The sequence below is a fragment of the Panthera pardus genome, unplaced genomic scaffold (genome assembly GCF_024362965.1).
Source record: "Panthera pardus isolate Hobbes unplaced genomic scaffold, ASM2436296v1 HiC_scaffold_1, whole genome shotgun sequence".
Lineage (NCBI taxonomy): Eukaryota > Metazoa > Chordata > Mammalia > Carnivora > Felidae > Panthera > Panthera pardus.
In genome coordinates, this window is record NW_026526654.1 from 69,434,910 (window position 1) to 69,445,829 (window position 10,920).

Sequence of the window (10,920 nt, forward strand, 5' to 3'; positions counted from 1 at the left end):
GGATGCAATTGCTGGTTCCCACGCACAGAGCCTCCTTTCCTCATGTGATTTGTCACTTTGTATTGTGAGCTCATCTTCGGGAGGATTTGTTTTTCCTGTGTGACTCCCATGTGCCCTGGGTTGTGACAGTGTTTCTACACAGAGTGGTTTCACCTTAGTATCTACTAGGCTCCTGGAGGTTTCACCTGTTTTAGGTCAAACATTATGTTAGTTTCTCTGCTTCGGGGCCCATGGGCCTCATGGGTGGCATCGATCTGGATTCTGTGCCCATGCATGGCATAGGCCCTAGTGATTCAATTTCTGACAGGTGACTCTTTCCTTCTTTCTTCTTTCTCTCTTCTTTTTCTTTCTTTTTTTAAAAAATTTTTTTAATGTTTATTTATTTTTGAGAGAGAGAGAGAGAGAGAGAGAGAGAGACAGAACATAAATGGGGAAGGGGCAGAGAGAGAGGGAGACAAAGAATCCAAAGCAGGCTCCAGGCTCCAAGCTGTCAGCACAGAGCTGGACGCGGGGCTCAAACTCATGAACTGCGAGATCATGACCTGAGCCGAAGTCAGACATTCAACCATTCAACCGACTGAGCCACCCAGGCGCCCCTCTTTTTCTTTCTTTTCTTTTTCTTTCTTTCTTTTTCTTTTTTTTTTTTTGTACTCCTGTCCCAAGATAGATCATTTGCTTCCTCATACTTCTTTTAGTGGGTAGCATTTCCCAATCTCCTTTTAAGGAAGGGGTGTCTCTTTGATAATCTTGCTTTTCTACTGAGCTCAGATCAACATTTTCTCTTTTCCAAGCAAGCCTAAGGCCATACCTCCTGTTCCCATGTAGGTGTTACAACTAGCCCAGTTCCTAGAGCCTAAACTTGGCTTCCTTCATATCTCCAGGGACTCCAGGCTCCCAGCTTACACTTAACTGCTTTGGCTGTGATTTGTCTTCATTTCTGCCACTTGAGGATATCCCTTCTTTTGTTCAAGGACAGTGTGTGTTAAAATACAATGGTTTTGGTAATAGTTTACCCAACATTTCTGTATCTCTGTAATGGGCAAGTGTCCATCAGCCATGAACTGTCTCTTGAACTGTTTTGATATATGGCAGGGAGATCTGTACTGAGGAAAATAGCTTGGGTAGCTGACTTTGGGTGGAGACAGGATCCTGAGGCAGGAAGGCAAGTTACAGAGGGAGACCGGGGTTCTTTTGCCTGACACGCACACGCTTGGCCCTGCTGGTGCAAACAGACATCCCGTCACCACAGCGGCCATCAGACTATGGCATTTGTCTCTCTTCTCTCGACAATCGCCAGTCTCCTTTCTGACACCAGGACGCACCATGCTCTTGTCCAGCTCCAAGTGTATGTTCCCTGCTTAGATCAAAAAGAGTGGACAAGGGGCCAGCAGGTGGTACATGCTGACAGTCCCAAATCCTTGAAGGCAGATGTGCTCTTAACAAGCCCCAGGAGAACTCCTCTCATCACCCCACCTTGGATAAGATTTGGGAAGAAGGATAACAAAGCAAAATATTGTTAAGAACCATGCCCAGGTAGCGTTGACCGTAACTCCCTGCTGGTCTCTGCTTGGAAGGAAGGAATGTCACAGACGATTACCCAGCAGGTGAGTTCTGGAATGTTCACTATACAATCCTCTGGCTGGAAGGTGAGGTTGAGAGCCTCAGAGAGCAAGGGCAGTTCTGCCAGCCTTCTACCTCACCAGCTTCTGAGACGTTCGCCTCACGTGAGCATGGGAATCCCACAGGACACAAGGTCCCGCAGCACCTTCCTTGGCTTTCCGATGCCCCTCTGTGCATGTTCTCCAGCCCTTCAAGTTTCCGTGTCAACGGGCGGTCCTTGTACTTACATGAGGGATGCTAGCGTGGCAGGGTCCTCCAGGGTCACACAACCTTAGGGAAGCCTCCCAAACCCCTGCTGTTTTTTAGGCATAGGATGTCTTCCTGTTTGAACCTTGCCCATGATTTTGAGGACCCTCAGGTCCCACCTCTGCAGGAAGCTCTGCCTGGATACCTCAGCCCATGTTCACCCCCCTTCCTGAACTCTCATGGTGCTGACCCCCTTCTCAGTGCCTGAAGTGGGGCTGTTCCATGTGTGGGCATGTGGCCTCCACAAGTATGGTCTAAGTTCCTAGAGATCAGGGGATGCCTTACAGCCTTTGATCCTCTTGGAAGCCTGTAACGATATTAGGTACTGAGGGCTGCTCATTAAGCATCTGGGTGAGAAATGAATAGCTGACTGAAGCTACTGAACTGGATGAGCTGGCAGGGAGTCTTCAGGCCCTCTGAACTGTCCAGAATGAAATCCCCAAAATGAGAGCTCCAGGAGGTTCGTCAGCTCGGGAGCCAAAACGCCAGGACAAACCTGCACGTCAGGCATCCTCTGTAGTACAAACAACAGGAAAAAGTCATCTGTGCTGTTTCTGGAACATGTCATGCTCAGAACCACCTGCATTTTAGTCCTAGCAGGAGAGAGAAGGCCAAGCCCCCGAAGGCAGCCGTTGAGAGCAGCCATGGCGCCCAGAGCCAGTGCCTGAAAGGAGGGTGCCAGGGGGCGCCCATCCTTCCTTCTGCTTCCACCTGTTAACACTGGTGGTGCTGGAGGGAGGGTGGGACTTCATCCTTTCTCAGGGCCTTCCCTGAGGACCATGGGGGAGATAGTCTTGCCTGTCCAGAAGCAAAAGTGACACTAGGTCCAGGAGAGCCCTTACTACTGGGAATCACACTCCCTTTCTTACTGGCAACTGAAAAGGAGGTCAGTCAGTAGTCAGGAGGGGAGCCTCAGCCCTTGCTTCCCCACCTGAGACAGGCCAGCGCCCTCCAGGGCCACAGAAGCGGGAGGCAGGGGGGCAGGTGGAAGGTTTTCCCTCCTGCTCTTCTGCTCAGAGATACACATACATATTCATTACATATATATATATATATATATATATATATATATATATATACACACACATATGTGTATATATATATACATATATATGTTTTGTTTTGTTTTGAATGGTGCTGTCCTTACCTGAGAGGTGTTTGGCCTGTTCCAATTGCCCCGCACCTTTCAGATCCGTCAGCCTCCCACTAGTCCCCAAGAGCGAGTGAAGGAGCAGGAACGTGTGCCAGCGGATGTAGCTCTATATGCAGAACAGCAGGTGTCTATTTTCTTATATTAAAATGACTCTGGTCTTTCTCTTTCTGTAACACTGTGTACAGGGAGAACTGTTCTAGTTTGGAGAGCTGCTTACCCATCTGAACGTGAGGCTGAGTTTCTCCCTTTCTGGCTCACTGATTTGGAAGGGTTTTCTCCTTCCTCCCTTGGTCAGAATCCATCCTTTGCCAAGTGAGCTGCAGGGTTTGGTTTTGACTCGGTTCTGCTATGTTGTGGTTTTCAGTGGTCCGTCCTCACTGGTCTACAACATGTGCCTCCTACTGCTGAGGTGGGGTAGTTGTGTCCCTCTGTGTGGACCAGGCACCCATGCCCCGCATGTGGGTGATCCAGGACCCTGTCTTTCCTTCTTGTCCTCAAGGATTTAAAACACACATCGACACTTCAAGTGTCCCTGCCCCAACCTCAGGTGGGGTGGTGAGGTCCCCTCACACAAGACTTGCATCTTCCTCAGAACCAAAATGACACAACTTGGCAGAGTGAGTGGAGAATGGGGGTGGGGCACTCCCTTCCAGAAGCCCCAGGCCCAGCCTTCAGACAGATGGAAGTCAAAAAGCAATGATGAGCTATGAATGAGCTATGAATGATGAGCGTGTGCCTCTTTCTGCAGAGCCTGGCACAAGATGGGAGAGTCCCTGAATGAACAGGAGGTAGAGAGGCCAACCTATGCTGCCTGTGAGGGCAAATACAAATTCAAAATAGGAAGCTTAACTGTCCCTGTTGAAAATAAGAGATGTCTCCCTGCATCCCTTTTCTTAGAGCATTTACTTCAGACAATTTGTAAGTTCTTTCCTCCATCTCTTTGAAATGTATGTAAATCCTTTTCAAAATTTTTTATTAATGTTTATTTATTTTTGAGAGCGAGAGAGAGAGCGGGAACAGGGGAGGGGCAGAGAGAGAGAGGGAGACACAGAATCCAAAGCAGGCTCCAGGCTCTGAGCTGTCAGCACAAAGCCCGACACGGGGTTTGAACCCACGAGATCATGACCTGAGCAGACGCTTAACTGACTGAGCCACCCAGGTACCCTGTGAAATGTATGTAAATCCTTTTAAAAAGCTAAGGCTGTTGCCAGCTTTAGGACTCAGGAACGTCTTTCTCCATGATCTGGGACCAATCCCTTTGAAATGTCATCATCAAGGGAGAGGGGCCTATCTCTCAGTCTCTGTAGGAGGGTAGGAGCCTAACTGGGCAGGTGCCTCCCTCCAAGTTGCAAAACCACCTCCTGTCATAAAGATCTGAGAAGTTTGTTTCTCTTTAGGTTAAAGCCAATTACCTAACAGATGGTGACCCCAATTACCAGGTAAATCTAGGATGAACCTTGAGTGACAAATGGTGCTGTTAAGTCCTCTAACTTGAGGACTGGTTATTATGTCGGTAATAGGTTGTGTGACTGCCTAGCCGTCTAAAAGAGTGAGATTCCTTCTTGTCTTTGCAATCTCTAGCCAATTGCCTATGATGCACATCACATTCTGGTTGAATGCTTATTCAGTAAGAAAACTGTTTTCTTGGGGTGCCCGGGTGGCTCAGTTGGTTAAGCATCTGACTTCTCCTCAGGCCATGGTCTTGCAGTCCGTGAGTTCCAGCCCCGCGTCGGGCTCTGTGCTGACAGTTCAGAGCCTGGAGCCTGCTTCAGATTCTGTGTCTCCCTCTCTCTCTACCCCCTCCACCACTCGCATTCTGTCTGTCTGTCTCTCTCTCTCAAAAATAAACATTAAAAAAACCTTTTTTTAAAAAAGAAAACTGTTTTCTTTCTCTACTACCTTTGCGGAGAGGTTTTCTGGGTTGGCAGGAGATTTGATTTTAATTATATTTCCCCAACAGCTCCCATTGGTTTGGCTCTGTGAACTTCTGGTTGCACCCATGATGAGTACAATAACATTGGTAAGGGGTAATCAACCGGAATGCATGCTAGAAGGTTTCTAGAGGACACTTAGTCAGGAACGAGGAACATGAGTTCAGTATGACCCATGGCATTCTCCTCTCACAAGATCATGGAAACCTGTGACTGCCTTCAACTTACTGAGAGAAGGATTTCTTGGTGTGGTGAGGCGTGACCCCTGCATCCCTTTCCCACACGGCTCGTAAAAGCAGCAGCTGAGGAAAAACAAAATAATTTTAGAAAGGAAAAAAAAGGAGTCTTTCATTTTTACCTCATTGTCTTGATTTCCACTCCTCTGACACATTCACCCCCAAGGAAATTTGGCTATGTAGCTACAGAGCATAAGTATTTAAAACTTTTCCATGAAGAAATGGCATTGTTCTGCCTCAGATTTCAAGCTAGGACCTCATAATGAATCCTTCTCCCTCCCCTGACCCCCCTCCCCCCCACCCCCGCCACAATTTGGAGCCTGGAAACATCCATGTGGATATTTTTGCAACCTACTTCAAGCACGAAATCACAAATCTAAACAAATTAATTCTCATAAAAGCATTTCCAATTCTTCAAATAAAAGGAGGCATCATGATTATAAATTATCTCCAGATTATGAACATTGACACTATGTCATTTTGCCATTTTTACCTACCTTTTTGAATTCCACAAACTTCATTAAATGTTAACCTAACCAGGAGGGAAAATATAAAGAATATAAAGAAATGTACATAAAGATTTTCAGGGTTACAAAAATTCTTCCATGAGAGAATCACTACCAAGATGGGGCTACAGCACCGCGCCCCCGCCCCCCCAACTTTGCTCAAATCGGTATTGTCTAAATGCAGTCAAGTGCGCTGGCTTGGAGTCTGGCCATAAAGTCAGTCAGAACTGACTAGTACACCAGCTCTGTGCCTCACCAACTGCGTAACCTGGGGCAGATTTTTTAACCCGATGAAGTTCCAGCTGCCTCATCTACAGAATGGGAATGATAATAGGGGGTACCTCACAAAGTTCTTGTGAGAATTCAGTGTGGCAATGCGTCCATGTAGTCAACTCGCATCTCTTGAGCACCCACTATGTGCAAAACACTGAACTATGTACAAGAGCTACAGGACGAAGGAGACACGTGGTCCCTGGCCTCTAACATGTAATCTAGCTTTCGATGTGGGACAACAATGAAGTCATGCTAAAATGCATATGAAACACAGAGTTCTGGGGGCCCAGACTTTTCTTGCAGATCCCTTCTGCCACCCTTAGGATTTTCCAGACCCAGACTTGTTCTGGAGTAAAGAGGGTGTCACTGCTGGTGAGAGAGTGGCTGGGGGGTGGGGGAAGGAATGGGACTGAGGTCAAAAGACAGCAAGATAGCTCTTCTGAATTCTGAAACTCTGGACACTTAGCCTCCATCTGCCTTCTTACCACATCTACTAACATCTCTATTTCAGTGCTTCTCTTCTGCCCCTTCCTGGCCCAGAGCACTTTCACTATGAGCACTGGAAGCCTAGAATTAGTATCTCCTCCATGCACTTTATTTTTTTATTACTTGAGTATAGCTGACACACAATGCTACATTTTTTCAGGTGTACAACATAGTTATTGGACAAGTTTATGCATTATGCTTTGTTCACCACATTTAAATGCACCCTCCTCTTATAAAGGCTAGTAGGTTGAATGCATAGGAATGATTTCAGAAGACTGGAAATTGAATCCCACACTCAATTCCACTAGTCTTTGAAATTCTACGTTTACAGGTTCATCCTTTGGACTTAGTTTTTAAAAGAAAATTTACCAGGAGAAGGGCAGCAAGGATAGTTAGTTATCTGCACTTTAATGGGAATGAATTCTCAAGATCTTTGCAGGAGAGGTTTTGCTAAGAAAGCAAAGCTTAAAGTTGAGAACAGTTGAAAAACATAAGAAGTGCTCCCAGAAAGGAAAAAGCTAGAACTTCACAACTTTGCTTGAGGCCATGTGAATGTGGGCCACATGCCTCTCGTTGTTCCCGCAGCAAGGACCTACTGTGTGCAGAAAGAAGGCCCCTGAGGGAAGGTCTGGGTGCGTGGGACTGCCACCTTCTCACCTTTTCTTACTTAGAAAAGATGGCCCTGAGCCCAGGAGTGAAGAGCTGACTGGTTAGCCTGGGAACATCCCTCTGGAATGGGGAGTGAGCAGGGGATTAACAATCTGGATTCTCCTTCCTCCCACCCTCCCATGCTCTCCATCAGAGGTTGGCCTCCCAGGGTGTAGAGCAGAGTAGACAAGGGTGGGGGATGGAAAATGGAAAATAAGTAGTCCAAACGCTTTTACTTCTGTCAGTAGAGTGTGCTAAAGTAAAAGAGACAAGTAGCCAGAAGCTAGCGTCATTCTTTAATTGGAAAAGCCACTTTTTCCTCAGTTGTATCCTGCACTTTGAGCAGGGCTTCTCCAAGTGCAGCCAACACCATGACCCAGGCGGAAGAACTGAAGCTCACAGAATTCCATGGGCCTGATCTTAGCTGGGGAGGGAGTTCATTCTTTTAAACCAGCATTCGAAACTCTTCAAGTAAGACATTCACAAAGATCCACCCTTCTACCACTTAGGGATAAGATTAAGTTCTCCAGGGATCAGATGATCCCTAGGAATCAAGAGCTCTGGGCTGCGGGGGTGAGAAGACCGCTGGTTGTTTTTGTTCTGACACAGCCGTGGGTCACAAGGTTCTTACACAAGCTTTGAGGTGGCCTGTCATGCCACGAGCCTTTCCTTCCCCTCAGCCAGTGGTGATGACTCAGATTTCAGAAGGGAGTTCAACCAGTAGATTCATCTTGGGGCACTTCTCAGCCATTTTCTAGATTAACATTAAGAGCTAGTTCCAGACCTGATTGAAAAGCCTGGACACTCACTCCCCAGGCTCTGCTTGAAACACTCCAGCGAATTCAGCCTAGAATATGATTAATATACTACCTGAAGGGGGTCATTAGCAGGGACAAAGAAAGAAAGCTGTGGAGACTTGCGGTTTAAGGTTTTGAAATACAACATACATGTAACTCTACTATCTGCCCAAACCTCATCAGCAGGAGGGCAAAGGGATTAAAAAAAAAGGAAAAAAAAAAAAAAGGCCAAACCCCACAAGGACAAAGAAAACGGAAGAGAGGGTAGCAGGCTTGAGATAGCAATACTATTATGGAAGATGGAAAGTGATCTCATAGACCAGACAAAGTGGAAACCTAAGTTGGCTGGGCTTTGGGGGGTGTGTGTGTAGCTCAAAGGACTTCCTCTGTGCTAAGCTCTAGTCTAAGTGTTGAAGGTGCATTAAGTCATATAATCCCCCAACAATGCTAGAATTTGTGCCCTGATTTTGGAGATGAAGCACAGACCGGTTAGATAACTTGCCCAGGTCACACAGCAGAAGCTGCAGAGGTGTGGCCCAGAGACCACGCTCTATAGCCTCACAGTGATTAGCAAGTGATTAGCTGCACCAAACCCCAAGCGATCTCCAGACCTGAAATACCAGGGAGGTTCAAAATGGGGCTGAAAACGGAATTGCTGGGAAGCCCATATACAGAGACAGACCCTCAGACTCCTTCACTATTTTACTCACGCCAGGCAACTGTCCCTGTGCTCCCTGGTAGGATGCCGTTGGTTTATTTTCTGGAGGCATTACCCAGTTGAGGATGGTGTGAGACACCTATGAAAACAGGAGACTTCAGTGAAAGATTGTGAATTGACTGGTGAGACCGCGCAGATCCCTTCCCCATTTAATTCCCGTGTGCTGGCAGTGAGGTTTACACACCTCAGGCAGGGACTGGGGGCTCTGTAGGAGTTCTAGACAGAACTAGAGAGAAGGAACATGACATTGACATTTGAAGGTCCTCTGATGAAACAGTGGGCTCACCAAATGATGGGCCCTGCCCACAGACCCAGGGTTCGCACAAGCTTCTAGCAGCTTTTTGGTATCTTCTTCTTTTTTTTCCACCTCCATTTTTATTATGGAAAAAGGTGAACAAATTCCAAATATAATGAACACCCATATACCTACCTCTTAAGTTCTACAATAGTTAGCATCTTAACATATTTGCTTTATCTTTATTTTTTTTAATAAATGTTTATTCATGTTTGAGAGAGAGAGAGAGCATGAGCAGTGGATGGGGCAGAGAGAGACAGGGAGAGAGAGAATCCCAAGCAGGCTCCACGACACCAGTGCAGAGCCCGATGCAGGGCTTGAACTCATGAACCATGAGATCATGACCTGAGCTGAAGTCAGACACTTAAGTGACTGAGCCACCCAAGTGCCCCTTTGCTTTATCTGTATCTTTAGGTAGAAGTGTGTACATACGTTGTTTCTCTGAACCATTTGAAAATGAGCTGCAGACATTATGATATTTCACCCCTGCATATTTCAGTATAAGGACATCATCATACATAATTAAAATCCACACATAATCCATGGTCAGGCTTAAGAAAATTTAAAATAATTCCCTAATATATTCTAATATTCAATCCATATTCAAATTTCCCCCATCGTTCCTAGAATGTCATTGCATTTGGTTATTATGTCTCTTTATTCTCCTTCCTAGAACAGTCCTCTTCCTTTTATTTGCCCCACAGTGTTACCTTTTTTGAAGGGACCAGGCCACTTAACTGAAGGAGGGTCCGGATTGTTTCCTTGTGGTATCATTTAACTTGTCCCTGTATCTCTTGTAAATCCTGTCAACTGGAATTTAGATCTAAAGGCCTGAATACATTCAGATAAGGTGTTTTTGGCAAGTCCTATAGGTGAAGCTTTCTACCTCATATTGCATCCCATCAGGAGATAACATCTGCATATCTTACTAGTGGTGAAGCCAAGTTTGGTGAAGGCAGGGACTGCTAGATCTGTCCACTGTAAAGCCACACTTTGCCCTTCACGAGGGCCATGGATAATGCCTGGCACAGTGTGGATGTCCTGGGCAAGGCATTACTCAAATGAAAACAGACAATAAAGGTTGACAGAACTTGTGACAAAGAGCCTCCAACATGAAAGAGAGAGACAAAACAAAAGTAACTCAGGAAAAAGAGATCACTGCAGGAAACAAAAGAAAACTTCCCACAAACAATAAATATCCTTAGAAATAGTAGGGGCACCTGGGTGGCTCAGTTGGTTAAGTGACTGACTCTTGATTGCAGCTCAGTTCATGATCTCACAGTTCATGAGATTGAGCCCTGCGTAAGGCTCCACACTGACAGTGCGGAGCCTGTTTGGGATTCTCTCTGTCCCTCTCCCTCTGTCCCTCCCCCGATCACACTCTCTCTTTCTCTCTCTCTTAAAAATAAGATGAACTTAAAAATATATATGTCCTTGGAAATAAGAAAAGATATCACACCCATGAGGCAAGATTGCTATAAAAAATATTTAGATAACAAGAAAGAGTTCTTGGAATCTACATGGAAAAATCTAACACAAAGTTGGAAGATGAAGTAGAAATAAAAATCCCCTAAAAAATAGAATAAAATATAAGGGATATAGAACAGGAAATTAAAACATAAGAACACTAGAGAACTAGTCCAAAAGTTTGGCATCAGAATAATGGGTATGCCAGAAATACAAAAAAGTGAAGGGGATGAATTATCAGATAAATAAAACATGAACATTTCCCAGAACATAGGAATTTCTACCTTGAAAGGGTCTATAGAGGGCCCAATACAAATACATTTTATAAAGATAAATACAAAAACTTAATACTGGGAAATTTCAGAACATCCTAAAAGAGAAAAACAGGTCACATACAACAGATCAAGAATCAGAATAGCATTAAACTTCTTTTTAAAACAATTTTTTTTAATGCTTATTTTAAAAAAATTTTTTTGTATTTATTTCTGAGACAGAGAGAGAAAAAGAGAGCATGAGTGGGGGAGGGGCAGAGAGAGAGGGAGAC

General features: G+C 45.3%; 1 protein-coding gene across 4 annotated transcripts in view; it reads right to left on the reverse strand.

The window, feature by feature from the left end:
- RCBTB1 (RCC1 and BTB domain containing protein 1) overlaps positions 1-8,691 on the reverse strand; it is an 89,548-nt gene extending 80,857 nt beyond the window's left edge. The window contains exons 1-2 of one of the 4 annotated variants that reach the window (XM_053899660.1): positions 5,684-5,699; positions 5,179-5,252 (exon numbers count right to left, since the gene is read on the reverse strand). The gene's annotated coding sequence lies outside the window, so the exon portion shown is untranslated. Of the gene's footprint in view, positions 1-5,178; positions 5,412-5,683; positions 5,700-8,606 lie in introns of those variants that run through there. The other 3 variants (XM_019447609.2, XM_053899664.1, XM_053899667.1) reach the window with 3 other exon arrangements.
- Between the last annotated feature and the right edge of the window lie 2,229 nt (positions 8,692-10,920).